The sequence below is a fragment of the Oxyura jamaicensis genome, chromosome 4 (genome assembly GCF_011077185.1).
Source record: "Oxyura jamaicensis isolate SHBP4307 breed ruddy duck chromosome 4, BPBGC_Ojam_1.0, whole genome shotgun sequence".
Taxonomy (NCBI): Eukaryota; Metazoa; Chordata; class Aves; order Anseriformes; family Anatidae; genus Oxyura; species Oxyura jamaicensis.
Window position 1 is genome coordinate 3,721,603 of NC_048896.1, and position 14,893 is coordinate 3,736,495.

At 36.1% G+C, this 14,893-nt stretch overlaps 1 long non-coding RNA gene across 1 annotated transcript in view; it reads left to right on the plus strand.

Moving 5' to 3' along the window:
- The first annotated feature begins 321 nt into the window (after window positions 1–321).
- Window positions 322–14,893, plus strand: part of LOC118166105 — a 21,076-nt gene continuing 6,504 nt past the window's right edge. The window contains exon 1 of the long non-coding RNA XR_004750344.1: window positions 322–334. This is a non-coding gene — a long non-coding RNA (uncharacterized LOC118166105). The remainder of the gene's footprint in view (window positions 335–14,893) is intronic.

Sequence of the window (14,893 nt, forward strand, 5' to 3'; positions counted from 1 at the left end):
CCAAGTTCATCAATAAGCACATTAAAATGTCTATGAAATGGCTTGGTTAAAAAACAGTAAAGTATAACTGTACAGCTACTATTAGCACTAAAGCTGTATCCTTGACTTTGGTAGACGATTATTAATATATGTCCAAGGTAACTCCTTGAATGCGAGAATTACTTTTCCATCATACAAATTTGAGCACACAAAAGAGTTTGGACATATAGATCAAGAGTAACAGGGAACAAGATTTATGAAAATTATCTGACAGTTACCTGGGTCAATTAAATATCCTCTGTCTTGCCCAGAGATACAGTCTGATAGATTCTCTAATATCAGGTTGCATGAGAAGGTATTCTGGAAAAATAGGTCTGCATGAAAGCTTGGAGTGAAAAGTGTCATTTTGCAGAGAAATACAGACTTGACATTTGCAACCAATCCTATCTGTGTGGGTGTCCCTTAACGAGAAGAGAATAGATTGACACTGCTATGGAGTAAAAGCAAGGGAAAAATACATCAAGATATGTTTGAGTACTTATTCTGAGTCAAGTTGAATATAGTCCACTGTCATGTGATAGGTTGCAACAGCAGAATCGAGGTGTACATCCCAAACACTCTCTGCTCTACAAGATGAGCAATGGAAGCACACACTTTTCAGCCACTCTTACAGCTTCCAAAAGAAGGTATCTACACTGTTGGAAGCTGGACAGTAAACCTGACTGCTGTATCCCACAGTTCTTAGGACCTTTTGAACAAAAGTGTTTTGTCTACTTTATCATATGACCAGAATATAGACACCAGCCTGTATTTTCACCCCACCCCTCAAGCTTTCTTTTCCTAGTAAACCACAATTGATTTGCGCAAACAATCTGTGTGCAAATAAGCTTTCTCTAGAAAGCTCTTCCACTCTCCCTTTTTTTTCCTCTTAATTGATATTCCTGATGGACAACACATGCATCTATCTCATCCCAGTATTTTTATGCTACTTCCTCTAAATATGGGCCTAAATATAGTGAAAGGTTTCTATCTTGTTTCTATAATATGCAATAAGGATGTTTCTGTAACAGCCTTAAAAGAGCACACATTTCCCAACATTATAAAGCAGCTAGTTTACTACTTCTAGTTCAACGGCAAGCAGTGAGACACAAAATAACCATGTTCTTAGACATTACTAATAAACCAGCCAACTTGAGACCTCAAGCCATCTTCAGCCTTACCTAAAGTCTTTCCTCTTGTTTTCTGCATATTCATAAGGTCATGCAAACAGAAGCTTAGTGTTTTTCCTACCAAGTCTTACTAGTGAATCTACAGTTGAGCTTGTAAAGAACCTTGTACCAAATGTTAAAAGAAAAAGTGAATTATATTTTTCTTAATATTTAATAGTATTTCACAGTTGTACATAGTTTATATATAAATGGGAAATCCCATTTGAGTTAAAATTTTTAGCATTCAGCTGTACCATAAATTACTCTGTCACTCTCTTTTCACATTTCCATACACAACTGGTAATTACAGTATTTGGAGTATTACAGTATTTACCGTGCATGATCAGCACAGCATCAGGCCAGAGTGCCGCCCTGCCACCATGCTTTTGGAAATCACCGGCAGCCCCTGACCCATCAGCAGCCCCATTCCCATTCCCCTTCTGCCAATTCCTTCATTCAGGGCAGCTCACCAGCAGTCAAGCTGCAGCTTATATCGAAATGGAATTGTAAATAACCTGTTTGAAAATATTACATACAAAAATATGTCCTTCATGCCAAGTTTTTTAAACCTTACTCCTTACCATAGATTTAGCAGAAGACCTATTATTTATGATTTCACAAAGTAAGAGAATTCTCCTGTGTCCTGAAAGATCTATTCTATGAATATATGCTATTGAACATGAATGAGCAGTGATTTACTGCACTCACTGGAAGTTAACTCAAAGAGCCTAAATATATTTGGTTTCCTTTCAGTTTCATAACTTCATCACCAATGTTGTTAAAGCAGACATGAAAATAATCATAAAACAAAGGAAAAAAAATGAAGTAAATTACTAATGCCTGCCCCAATTATCAACAATTTAATCAGCTTACCAACAAAAATTACCTTATTGATGCAAAAACAAAACATTTCCTTAGCAGATGCACAGCTAAGTAAACATTCGGTTCCAGTAAAGTAAGCCTCAATATTCTTCAGATATGCAGTCAGAACTTTTAAAGCAGCTGTGTGTTAGAAAATTTTGGCAAACTTCTTGCAAAGAAAATACTTTTTTTTTTCTTCAAACATGAGATAATTTTGATACTTTAATAAAAGAAGTGAATGTGTGCATTAAAGTTTTAAATTGTCAGTAATACAGCTTCTTTGAATTCTCTCTCATTTTAACCAGGTTTGTACCTTTCTGTAAAACAATTCAGTATTTCTATACAGGTGAATTTAGTTTCTAAACTGTTAAAATTTTAATGGTTTCCAGTCTTCAGAGAAACAAAAGGTGCTGTGTTTAGGTTTTTTATATGTAATAAATTTAATATACAGATGAAAGCAAACTATAAAATCATTTAAACTCAGTTTATAAATTAAATTGAGAAAACATTCGTTTTAAGAGCTTCATGAAAGAACAATGTAGGTTTCATTTAAACATACACAGTAGTAGAGCAACTACTGTAAGATTTAATACAGGGCTGGATGATGTGCAGCATTACTTTTAAAATAGTTTTAAATAGAACTTAAAATTCCATTTCCATATATGCTGTACTTAATTGCACAAGATTTATCATAATATGTAGTGTATAAAGAAAAGTCAAGAATTTCATCCCAGTCATCAACTACAAATGTTGATTCCGAAAGGTGTTCTACTTCAAAAAAACATACCTGCACACACAGGAACTTCATGGAGAATATTACAAACATTATTCACTCACACATATAGAGTAGGTGAGCTTCACTTATTTCTAGATATTGATACAGAATAAGTCTGCAAAGAGAAGCACCCAAGTGCAGAAGATATCATACACTAGTTTACAATTTGGGCTGTACAGTCATTTAGGTGTACAGATCTTTGCTTGTCTCATACAAGCAATAATTCCCAGGTGTCTCATCTTTGCTCCCACCTCCTACTCATAAAAATCAGAGCTACTGAGGCTCTATTTCTTGCGCACTCTAATGGAAACTGTTTTTCCTCACTACTGTCCGTACACCAAAAAAGATTCACACGTCGAGAAATCCTTAAGCTCAATGTGCATTTCTTCACTAACTTTCTTATTTAATATGACTAATCATATCTGATAGAAATAACCTATTATTTACCAGTGTTTGGGAGTAGTATATGTGAATTCTTCCCTCTTCTCCCAAGGAATGAAAGTCAGACAAGCAATAATAATTATTACCACTTTAAAGTTGTTAGACAGCTATTCCTTGACACGGTGCTCCTGGAAGCAGACAGATGGCCTATCTACTAGAAATCCAGATCTTTATGCTTGCCTTGGACAGATAAATGAATACTAGTGGTACATTTCATACATGGTTAAATAATCCTTTTTATAGCAGCAGTCCTCCCACCTTAGGTTTAGACTGAAACATTAAAGAAACTTGAACTGGTTCATATGCTGGTGTTGTGATTTAAAATTTATTTTGAATCAAGTCTATAACGAACTATCAGTCAAACACAGAATAAAATGAGATTGCCCAAGAGTAGACATTATGACAGCCCAGATGTATAATTACTAACATATTTAGCAACACCCTGCAATTCTGTAATAAAGATCAATGGCTTACAGAATAATTTGGCATCTAAAGCACAGAACTCTGATTGTATTGTGTTTGTAAACATGTTTTAAGCTGTTGATAAGATAAGGTCTGTCAAACAGAGGAAATTGAAGTCACTGTGGCAAAGATCCCTGAGATAGTTAGCAACAGAAGAGAAAATGATGTGCCAACTTCTCAGAGCATTCTTGCTATTTCTGACACATGCAGCTACACAAAAGTGGCTTATGGGAGATCCCTGAACTAGTCAGGGTAGACAGTGCCATTCAAAACAAAATCCCAGTGGTGAGGTTGCTGGTAGCATTAGGATAATGCTAGATACAGGAAAAATACATATTACTAAAAGCAATAGTTATTATCTTGTCACAAGGCCATGGCAGTAGTAAATGAGACATATAGTTTGCAGCTATGACCAGAAGCCATTAATTTCAATTTAGAAGCAGTAGTTTGATCATTACACAGTACTGAAGACCTATAGAAATCACCACTGAGCCACATTTGAAATTACTTTTCAGTGCAGGTTCCTCTGCTGCTATCTTCTATTGATGTCAAATTATCAGCATTGGAAGTATTTGGAAATATTTCAGTAATGGTAAATATTTTTGTCTGGGCCCCAACACACAGCTAAAGAGAGCATTGTGACAGACTGATTGATTAATCGTAGGGAACAACTGCAGAAAGTTACCAACATTTACAGACAGTTTTCCATGGAAGATAATTTTCCAGAAAACTGAGGAGATGCTATATATTTCTCCTAGGAAAGTGAAGATAACAAATGCAGCAGTAAAATTATGAAGCTAGATTCCAGAGGTACAAATTCCACCTATTCAGTTTTACTTTGTAAATACAATAGAAACTAATGTTTTACTAATACTATCATTGCAACTGAAAGAGTAAACTTACAAATGAATATTTAAATAAACAGTGAATAAAGATTACAGAACAATAACATAATAGGAAAATAGTGTGTGAAAAATTGTAAAATCCTCATTCTTCTGAGGAGTGCTAAGTAAAATAATTATTCCCAGCAGTGGTTTACAAAGTGAGTCACAGATACTTGTCTCTCTTGCAAATCTATTGAAGCAACTAATCTATATTTTCTCTGACCAGATTATCAATAGATTTGTATAGGCTGCAGGTTTGAACCATATGAACACATGAAAAATACCTTTAATATCTGATAAATATTAGAGTAGAATAGTAACACTTCCATAGCAACAATTGTCAGCTTTAGCTAAGTCACACGGGTATAGATGAAAAATATTCTTTATATGGTAAGAGCACATTCACACTACTTGTCATACAAGAGACTGAAGTGAAGGAACAAAAAGCCATCAGTGATGGAGCCTGAAAGAGGTGTGTCCAGATTTGAAGTAGTTGGAAGTGTTCTTAATTCTCTAAGTTCAAAACTTAATATCTTAAATCAACAATATCAGCAATAATTAATTTCTGTCATACTTTTTTGATTGTTTTTTTTTGTTGTTGTTTGTTTCCCTTAAGGGAAGCAGGGAAGGAGAAAAATCACTTTTCAGAACATACTCCTTTTAAGAAATGAAGTCCTTGACACAAACCTACGGTCATGTTGATATGTAAAATAAATAAATAAATAAATAATACCCCACATTCTTTACTCAGACATTACCAGAAGAAAAGACCCCACTTTAGCCAGAAACACTCTGCAAGCCTTCAGCAAATTATCATTTACTTCACAGAGCTGAGTAAGGAAAGAAATACCATCACAGAGTTGGACCCTGCTTGCTCTCGTATACTCTGTGAGTCTCCACAGGGAGCCTTACAGATGATTAGTTATTTTGGCTCTACAGGTGGTTCCCTAAAAACATTTTGTTACCACTGTCAGTAATATAAGCCTGGCAGCAAGACAAGCTAAACCCTTTATTTCCATTCAGCAGTCCCTTACCATTCACATGGTCCCCCAAGGTGTCAGCCAGCCACATCAGCTTGGGTGAGGTTATTTCTTACAGGAGCAAGAGTGAAGCAGACAAACATCAGCTGGTGCTGAAAACACTAGACATTAGACTTCATGGGTGAGCCATGATAAATTAAATGTAATGTTGCTTGTGCTAGCTCACCTGGCCTAGGGACAACCTAACTATGAAGCAGATTTGCTGAGACAGGATCTTTTCTGTAAGCATGTAGGTTAGCTACAAGCCATATCCATTTAATTATGTGTTTCTATAGCCTTCATTGTTGTACTGTTTAAACACCTATGAAATCTGCCAGTGGTGGAACATGCCTCTGGTGGAGCTGTCAGGATCAGAAAAGAATGCTGAATTAACTATCTTTTTAAAACTGATAGGAAGAGAAAGGTACCTGAAGGTCTATCACTTTTCACTAATTCTCCTAGATCATAAGAAACTCATTATTTGGCAGAATTCTCATTCTGTTTGACAGTAACTGACCCCACAGCTATTCCAGCTTTTGAATTCATCAATTAGATTCCTTTGCTTCTCAGTTGTCCCTGAACTATGAGGTAGGAATAATTCCTGTACTGTCCAAACCTCCCTGCATATAAAAGCTTCCAGATCAGTCACGAAACATCAGGTTCTGTAAGAGGTTGCTTCACTCTTTGCATATTAAAACCTTCCACCAGTACAGCAAAAACGCCGCTCTTTCAATACAAGGGAAGCAATAGTTTTCACTTAAAGGATTTATTATACATTTTCCCTAAGATATCTGTTATTAATTATTAACTATCTGGTATAGTCACATCAGGTTCTGGGTTCTATTGACACGTTTCCATTGGCCCCAATCTGGAACCAAAAATTTTACATACTTATATTTTTATTAAAATATAACACTTCCATCTCACACTTATACAAATCTATCATCTTCGAGTGACAGTTTCTTCTTTTTTGGGGGGGCTAATTTTGTTGTTGTTCATAAGCACTGCATATTTAACTTGAGAGACAGGAACAAAACAGTCTGTATGCTTTGCAAAAAGCCCTGTAGATCAGATTTAACTCTAAATTTCAGGTCTTCACAAAGCAAATGTAGGAGAGGAAAATAAAAGTCTGTCCTCTTGCTGACACTTGGAAGAAACTATGAGCACCAACTCCAGGGCACAGATATCCAGCTCGAATGCTGAGGACAGCAGACAAGGATCATAGAATCATAGAATCATAGAATATCCTGAGTTGGAAGGGACCCTTAAGGATCATCAAGTCCAACTCTTGACACCGCACAGGTCTACCCAAAAGTTCAGACCATGTGACTAAGTGCACAGTCCAATCTCTTCTTAAATTCAGACAGGCTCGGTGCAGTGACAACTTCCCTGGGGAGCCTGTTCCAGTGTGCAACTACCCTCTCTGTGAAGAACCCTCTCCTGATGTCAAGCCTAAATTTCCCCTGCCTCAGCTTAACCCCGTTCCCGCGGGTCCTGTCACTGGTGTTAATGGAGAAAAGGTCTCCTGGCTCTTGACACTCCCTTACGAGGAAGTTGTAGACTGTGATGAGATCTCCTCTCAGCCTCCTCTTCTCCAGGCTGAACAGGCCCAGTGACCTCAGCCGTTCTTCGTACGTCTTCCCCTCCAGGCCTTTCACCATCTTCGTAGCCCTTGGATGAACGTACCTACATCCTAATCTGACAACCATAAATGCTGTAGAGCAGGAGAGGGATGGACTACTGTCAGGTTCACAAGCTCTTCCCTAAACTGTATGTCATTCTGCCATGCTTAGGAGCAGCAAACTGCAGGATGAGCCATCCTAAGCATTTCTCTAGAGCATTTGTTACAATCTTCCAATAAATTTGTAAAACCACTCATTCCCCTGTTACATAATGAAACAGTAACCATAATGTAAGAATGGTCACTGTAAGTAAATATTTTGCTGTTAAACAATTGCCTAAAAGGTTATCTAACCAAAGGTTAGATATCCCAGTAGTGAAATCATATTTTATTATGTTTAAATAAAAGCAAATTCTTACATAGAGAATAAAATAATTCATCAAAATAAAATCAATTTTTTCTCACCAGCAAGTAATTTATGTTTTTCTGCTGAGCCACTGTAGTAGTCTGCAGCTCTTCTCTGGTTATGGGCAAAGAAATAGACATCTCTGACAATGCAAAGCTTCTCTACTGTCTATGCTGTAAGCATAGATATATAGATATCTTGGGAGAGGTAAACACAACCACAGAACAAAATTATATTCCTTGTATCAGTAACAGATCAAACAAAGCAAGTGACCTGGGATTTGAATTAACACATCTATGCTACTTATTTATCCGACTACTCTGAGCATACAGATATTTTGTCCAGTTTCCAGTGCCTGGAAAATGAAAAAATAAAATAAATAGAAAAGTTATTTTTAGTGGGAAAAACAAGAGGGTTTTTGTTTGTTTGTTTGTGTTTTTTTTTTGTTTTTTTTTTCCCCCAACTGATTAGTTGATGAGCACTAAGATTATAGATTGTTTCAGAAAAATACAGCTGATTAGCATTTTCCAGAAAGTATGAAATCATAGTCTCCCCTATAACACCTGTTACACCAGCAGTTAGTTTTGTTGTTGTTACAAATGATGTGTGGAAATTCACATTGAGACAATATACCTTTATATTAGAAATTGTTGTATTCAAAAGAAGCCTAAAATAATAAATCATCCTGAAAGAAATTCTATGATATTTATAGGTTTTAATTCATCATGACCACGAAAAAATACTAGTATTATCACTTCATAAGGTAAATGGAGCAAAAGAAAAGATTCTATAGTCATGTCTATAACAGTAAGTAGTGCAATCCAACAGCAGATTTCTAGAACAAAACACTGCTGAGGACATTGTTCCACAGACAAAGAAATCAAAATGATTTAGATACGTTCATAATGAAATTTTGAATTTTGCATTATAACTAATAATGTATATATTATATATACGAAGTGTAATATATAGTGTATATTCAACCCATGTGTTGAATGTACTTTGTATTGGAGTGCATCATGGCTGACCCTAGGTAATATCTGTTTTAGTTCCATCCAAAAAACCCACAGTTCACACTGTCAGATTGTTTCACAATTTGAATCAAAGCACAGCAAGTGTAGAGAACCATGAGAATCACACTTCCCAGGACACTCCCAAGCCCATTAACAAGATAACTTGGATGCAACTACTCAGTCCAAGAGACCAGACTAGATTTTACCCCCTTGTAATGCAGTAAAGCTCAGATGTCATTTCCTTAACACACTCCCGGGATCCAGCCCTCCTACACACCTTCCAAAGGTGCACAGACTGCCAGATGCAAATGCTCTCTAATAAGGGAACTTGCCACAGAAGGTGCAGGAACCCAGCAGTCAGCCAGCATCTCAGCTGAAGCACTCAGCTGAAACTATTGATTTCCTGAATGAATGTGCTTTTCATTTGAGCACAAATTTGCACATTGCAAGTGTTATTTTAATCCCAACAGATTTCTCACAAATTCTCTCTCCACATTTTAGTTCCTCTGTATAACCAGGGTGGTCAAGAGCTCCAAGATGGTGTAGGGCTTTATTTTTATTGTAAACGATAAACCCCAAGTTCATTTTTTGAATCTGTACACAAAGAGTAAGAAAGAATATAAAAACTTGAAGGAGTACCTAGGAATAGGAACATGCCAAAGTGCAGCTTCATAGGCAAACTAGTCTTTCAGAGAGGAACTGTCAGATACGTGTATAATAAACCACAATTGCGTTCAAAGCTAATGCTAATATTGCTCCATGGGAGACTAGTTTTAAATGACATATTTTCAAGCCCTTCTATAAATTATCTTTCCTGAGGAATACTTCAAGGAATCTGGCATTGTAATGAACTCCTTAGGCTTGATTTTCAGAGCTATTAAGCACACCTATGATCACAAGTGCAGTGGGAGACACAGACAAATATTCAGGTTTATATCTAGATAGACAGGTTGTATAAATAATCTATATAAAGTATTCCCACCCAAGTGGAAAGAAAGTAAGACAAATCAGCTTGAAAGACTATGAAGGTGGCAAGATGACAACACAACTCCTTCCCTACCTGAAGGAAGCTAGCTCAAAATTATATGGAAAACACTGCTTATTCTAAAGATGTGTACCTTTCACCCAACTACTGCACTCACATATCACCAATAGATTATAAGAAAAACAAATAATGTGTTTTGATTATAAGGGGAGGACAAATAACTAAGTAATTTTACAATCAGCAAATGCAAGTCATTAAGTCAAAATGATTTTTAAAAATATCTATATAATCACACATATTTTTGAAATATTCTGACATTTGGTGGAACAAATTCTCCTAGCTCCAATGTAATTCAGAAACCCTGCCTACTACTGTTCTAGAACAACCAAGTAATTTAGAAAAGCTTGTTCATCTTGACCTGGCCATTCTGGTATTGCCTAGACAATGTGTATAAAAAATTAAAATGTTTTTGTGAGAAAAGAGCCTCACCCACATCTCTCACAACAATATGTTACTTTTTCTTGCAGATTACTCCTCCTTTCTCTCCTGTTGGCCTTTTGGTAGCTGCAACAGAGGAGAGGCTTGCAAAAAGAAAAATACCTGGCACTTTGCAGTGGATAAGCCAACAATGCATCAGAGAAAGAAAAACAGGGAGTGTCATAGCAGAGGAGCAGTAACTGAGAGCCCCCAGCCCCGAGTGCTCCTATTTTCCTTTAAGTGGAGTTTGAAGAAACAGAAATCCTGCTCAGAGCTGTTAATCACAGCTGGAGTAAACAACTGAACATGAGCCTCCTAGATGTTTAGTCAACAGGGAGCTAACTGCCTACATGTGCTTCAGCTGAAAAATACAAGATCTCAGAGACCAGAATACATATCTATTCAGGATGTGCAACATCAGGACAATTTGACATTTGATGAAGACTGAGTCCATAAAAGCTCATTATTTAAATGAAGATCTCTAGGTGCAAAGGTAATAATTTACATATTCAGAGGCCTAAATATTTTCTAAACATGAAAGATAGTCATCCCCCCAAGAAATTTCTGCTAAAGAAAAAAAAAATAAGAGCAGCTAAAGAGCACTTAAAGAACAATGAGACATTGACAATTAGCCTCCTAATTAAAGGATAAGCAAAAGGATACGCTAAAAACAATTTCTTTTGAGTAGGATATTCCCAGTTGTTCCTCAGCGTACAACTGTATTTTCCTCAAATGTCACAGCATATTAAGTGCCAGAAGAGAATTATTTCAGCATACGATGAATGAAACAACACAATCCCAAGGAACTAAGTCACAATGCGACAAAGCTGTCCGTGAAACAAAATGCAGCTCAGATTCCAGAGTTCAGGCTCTTACAGTATGAATATTACTGCAGAGGCGAAACAATGACATAATAACTTTGTCATTTGCTTTGATACACTACAACCATTGGTAAATGAAGGTCACAATAACATTCAAGTATCTCAAGAAATTTAAGATATCCAGGTTTGCAGTATAGAGATTTTTATAAGCATGAAAAGCTCTTCATGCTTCCCTCGGAAGATAGGCAAAAGGAAAGCCAATACTTCTAGTACTGTCCCTTTTTGGGGCTCTGTTTTCAGGTCACTCACCTGAAATCAGACTACCCAAGTCTTATTCTGACAATAATATAGTTAATGACCTCCAGACTCTTCCATATTCTTTATACTGTGCTTCAAGATATGAATTTGTCCATGAATGATTTGTCCAGGTGAAAAATAAAAGCCATAGACTGTATCTACTGACAAGCTTCACTAAACTAAATCCATAACAGGATTCTACATATTATAGCTTATAAATTTGCAAACAAGTTTTTCAAAAAGAGGTGGGATAAGATTCATTCTTGAACAGTTTGAAGTCTTATTGTTGTTGCACAGAACCTCATGAAAACTGTTAAGATAGAACATTTAACTTTGTGTAAGAAGAATTTCAAACTTTTTTGGAAGAATAAGAAAGCCGTGTAACTGCTAAATTAGTAAGTAGAATTTTTTGAATATGCCTATTGACCTAGAAACTACAAATTACAATTTCCTTTTTTTATTTTTAAGAGCACAATTTTGTCGTGTTATTCAAACAGAAACTATTTCAAAGCAAATTTTTCAGACAATCTATTCCATATACATGGCTGCTTTTACTAGATGGTTGTCCTCAAGTAGTCCAAACAACAAATGAAGTTGATAACTGATGACAAGTTATGAATATATACCCTCTGTCATATACCAAAATAGACCAAAAGTGTTCTAACACTGATCAGTAATTCAGACCAAAGTTACGTCTGAATGCTAATTAAAAATCTGCTGGTCTTCACTGCTTTATGACAAAGAAAAGAGAGCCAGTGGTTGAACTGAACTAATTTTACTAAGAAATGTTTGGCATCCCACTCTGCTGAAACTTCAGATTAAGTGAAAATCTAACAGTATTTTGAACAATTCTGAAATATGCCAAACACTTGATTTTGTAAAGCATCTGTTAAAACTTGATTTTGTAAAGCATCTGTAAAAATCTGTTAAAGCATCTGTTAAAACTGACTCTTAGAATGCTAATATTTCAATGTATGTTGATCTGCTGAAAAAACTTCATCTTGTATAAGACGACATCCTGAGAAGTATGGAAGACATGCAAAATTTGTCCTACTTGATTATCTTTAAAGTTAGTCTTCCCTTGGGAAGGAAAAAAAAAAAAAAGAAAAAAAAAGAAAAAGTGCTTAGTTTCTTTGAATGTCTACTTATCTATGGGAAGAAAGCGGACATTACTGGATGTTCCATTAGTTATTATTATTATTTATATACTAATAGTAAGCTACAAAGCTAATTGCACGCTTTCTACTGTTTCAGATCTGTTAACTCCCAGGAAGAATTCTTAAGAAGCCTATATTTTTTAATTTCACAGAAAAGTAACAATAGTGTATTACCTGCAGATATATGTAAAGATGAAGGGGCTTATAAATTGCAGACGGCAAGGACAAAGGCTAGTGGAAGTGGGCATAACTCTTGTAGTTTAAATATGCTGTTACAGTATAAGTTTCCACAGATGTTATAGAGAATGTTATCACTACACAGAAGAAATCTTAAAAGGAAAAGCATAACCTTCTGTTAAGTGAAGCAACAGCAACATAGGAATTTCTAAGGACAGGGCCAAACTATGCCTTTTATATCTCTTTAAACATGCTTTGTTGAAGATAACAGAATAAAATCTCCCGAGACTACATAGTCTCATGTGTGATTATTATTCAGCAGCATGTACTTACCTAGATCCCACAGTGCTCTGTATTATAAATCAGTATTAGTATTCTGGTATCTGACACCTCCTGAAAACTGAGACTGAATCTTAGGGGACTGTCTTTGCTGTAAATGATTTATACTGAGTTACACTGTTTGCTTTTCTGTTCTGGGAAAGAGCAAGAATGACTAGACCCTTGTGGCACATTTCTTGATTGGACTTAGATTATTTCAATCTCTTTGCTTTATATCTATTACCTTTGCCAATAATAAGATAGAAGATAATACTCACTTGATTATTCCTTAGAAGCAAGCAGAAGAGGGAATGTAAATGTTAGCTGATGAGTCCTTGATTATGCATTCTGGCTATTAACCCTATCAAATATTAATTACAACTTTTAATAACATACTCCTCTTTCCATGGAAAATAGGTATGCTGTGTTCATAGCAAGAAGAACTGGTGCCCAAGTCTATGCTCTTAGTGGAGGTGAAACAGAAGATGGTTATGACCATGTTTGCCTCCTTGATGGGCAGAGGAATTAAATAAGTATAAAAGGGTTGATCCATGTAAAAATTAAAATAAACACCAAAACACAACAAAAACCCAACCTGCCACCCTGGGTGCATGAGAAGCAGACCAGCTGTGTCCACGCTGAAATGCTGTTGGCCTAGGAACTGCTGAATCACAGAATCATCTAGGTTGGAAGAAACCTCCAAGATCACCTAGTCCAACCTCTGACTAAACACTAAGTCCTCCACTAAACTATATCACTAAGCTCTACATCTAAATGTCTTTCAAAGACCACCAGGTATGGTGACTCACCACCATTTTAAAGACCTAAGGGATGGTTGAAGTTCAAAGGATGTTGTTTGCTTTGCGAGACAAACTCCTATCAAAATTCTCAGGGAGAGGAGTTTTAACCAACAGATGTGCTCTTTTCACAAAGGAAAGTTTGATTTACCAAGTCAATGCAATCATAATATACCAGCAACTTGAATGCTACTGTGGAGCTGTTTTCACCACATTATTTCTCTGATGCTTGGTATTGTCCCCACCCCACCCCCAAGGACTCTGAGGTGTTCAGAGTCAGTTGTAATGAGAATAGATCTTATTTCTATCTGTAATCAAGATTAACTCTGACATTTGGTACAAACTCATTCTGGGTTTGACCGCTTTCTTAACTTCGCAAACAAAGCTACCACATAAGTAGGAACCTGCAGACCAGCTCACGATGCTGAATGAGAAAGGGGTTTTTGTTTGTATTTTTAATTTAGACTATATATGAGAATACCACTATACTTGGACTAGTCCCAGGAACACATACCATGTTGCTGATGGCACAGTTGAACCTGAAAATGGAAGTGAATTAACTTTTGAATGTATTTTGGTTCAGTTGAGTGTACCTAAAACATAACTTTTACAAAAACTATGAATGAAAAATATAACTTCTTTATTTATAATTTTGTTTAATATAAAACCATACTACATTGTGCGGAAGTTCTTGGCAGGGAAGAGGCAAAAGTTACAAATAGTAGGGTTCAAAAAATTGAAGAGCAAATGAGCTGGAATATAGAATTATTTTTAAAGCTAAAATGAACCACTGAAAAGTAATATGACAATAGTGTTGTTTCCACATGAAGGTTTTATGGCAGAAGGTACTAATGAGCCTGTATAACATGAGGTTACAGCTGCAAAGTTCATTATTACTACCATGAAGTAGATCTCAAAAGTTGTTTATTAGTGGGGGTGTGGGGGAGGGAAGGGTCATATTTGCATTGATGTGATACCATCATTACCTTAAAGGTTTCCACTTAAAAAAAGGACAAAATTCGAATTACTGTCAAAACAGGTTCATAAATTAATACATATAGTCAGGATTTATGTAAATCAGACTTCTTCATTAGAACCGAGTACAACATGGAAAAAGGAGTGAAAGCACCTTTCATTTCAGACATCCCCTTCTTCATCACTCTTGCCTCGCAGTTCCACACAATGCCTCCTCTTT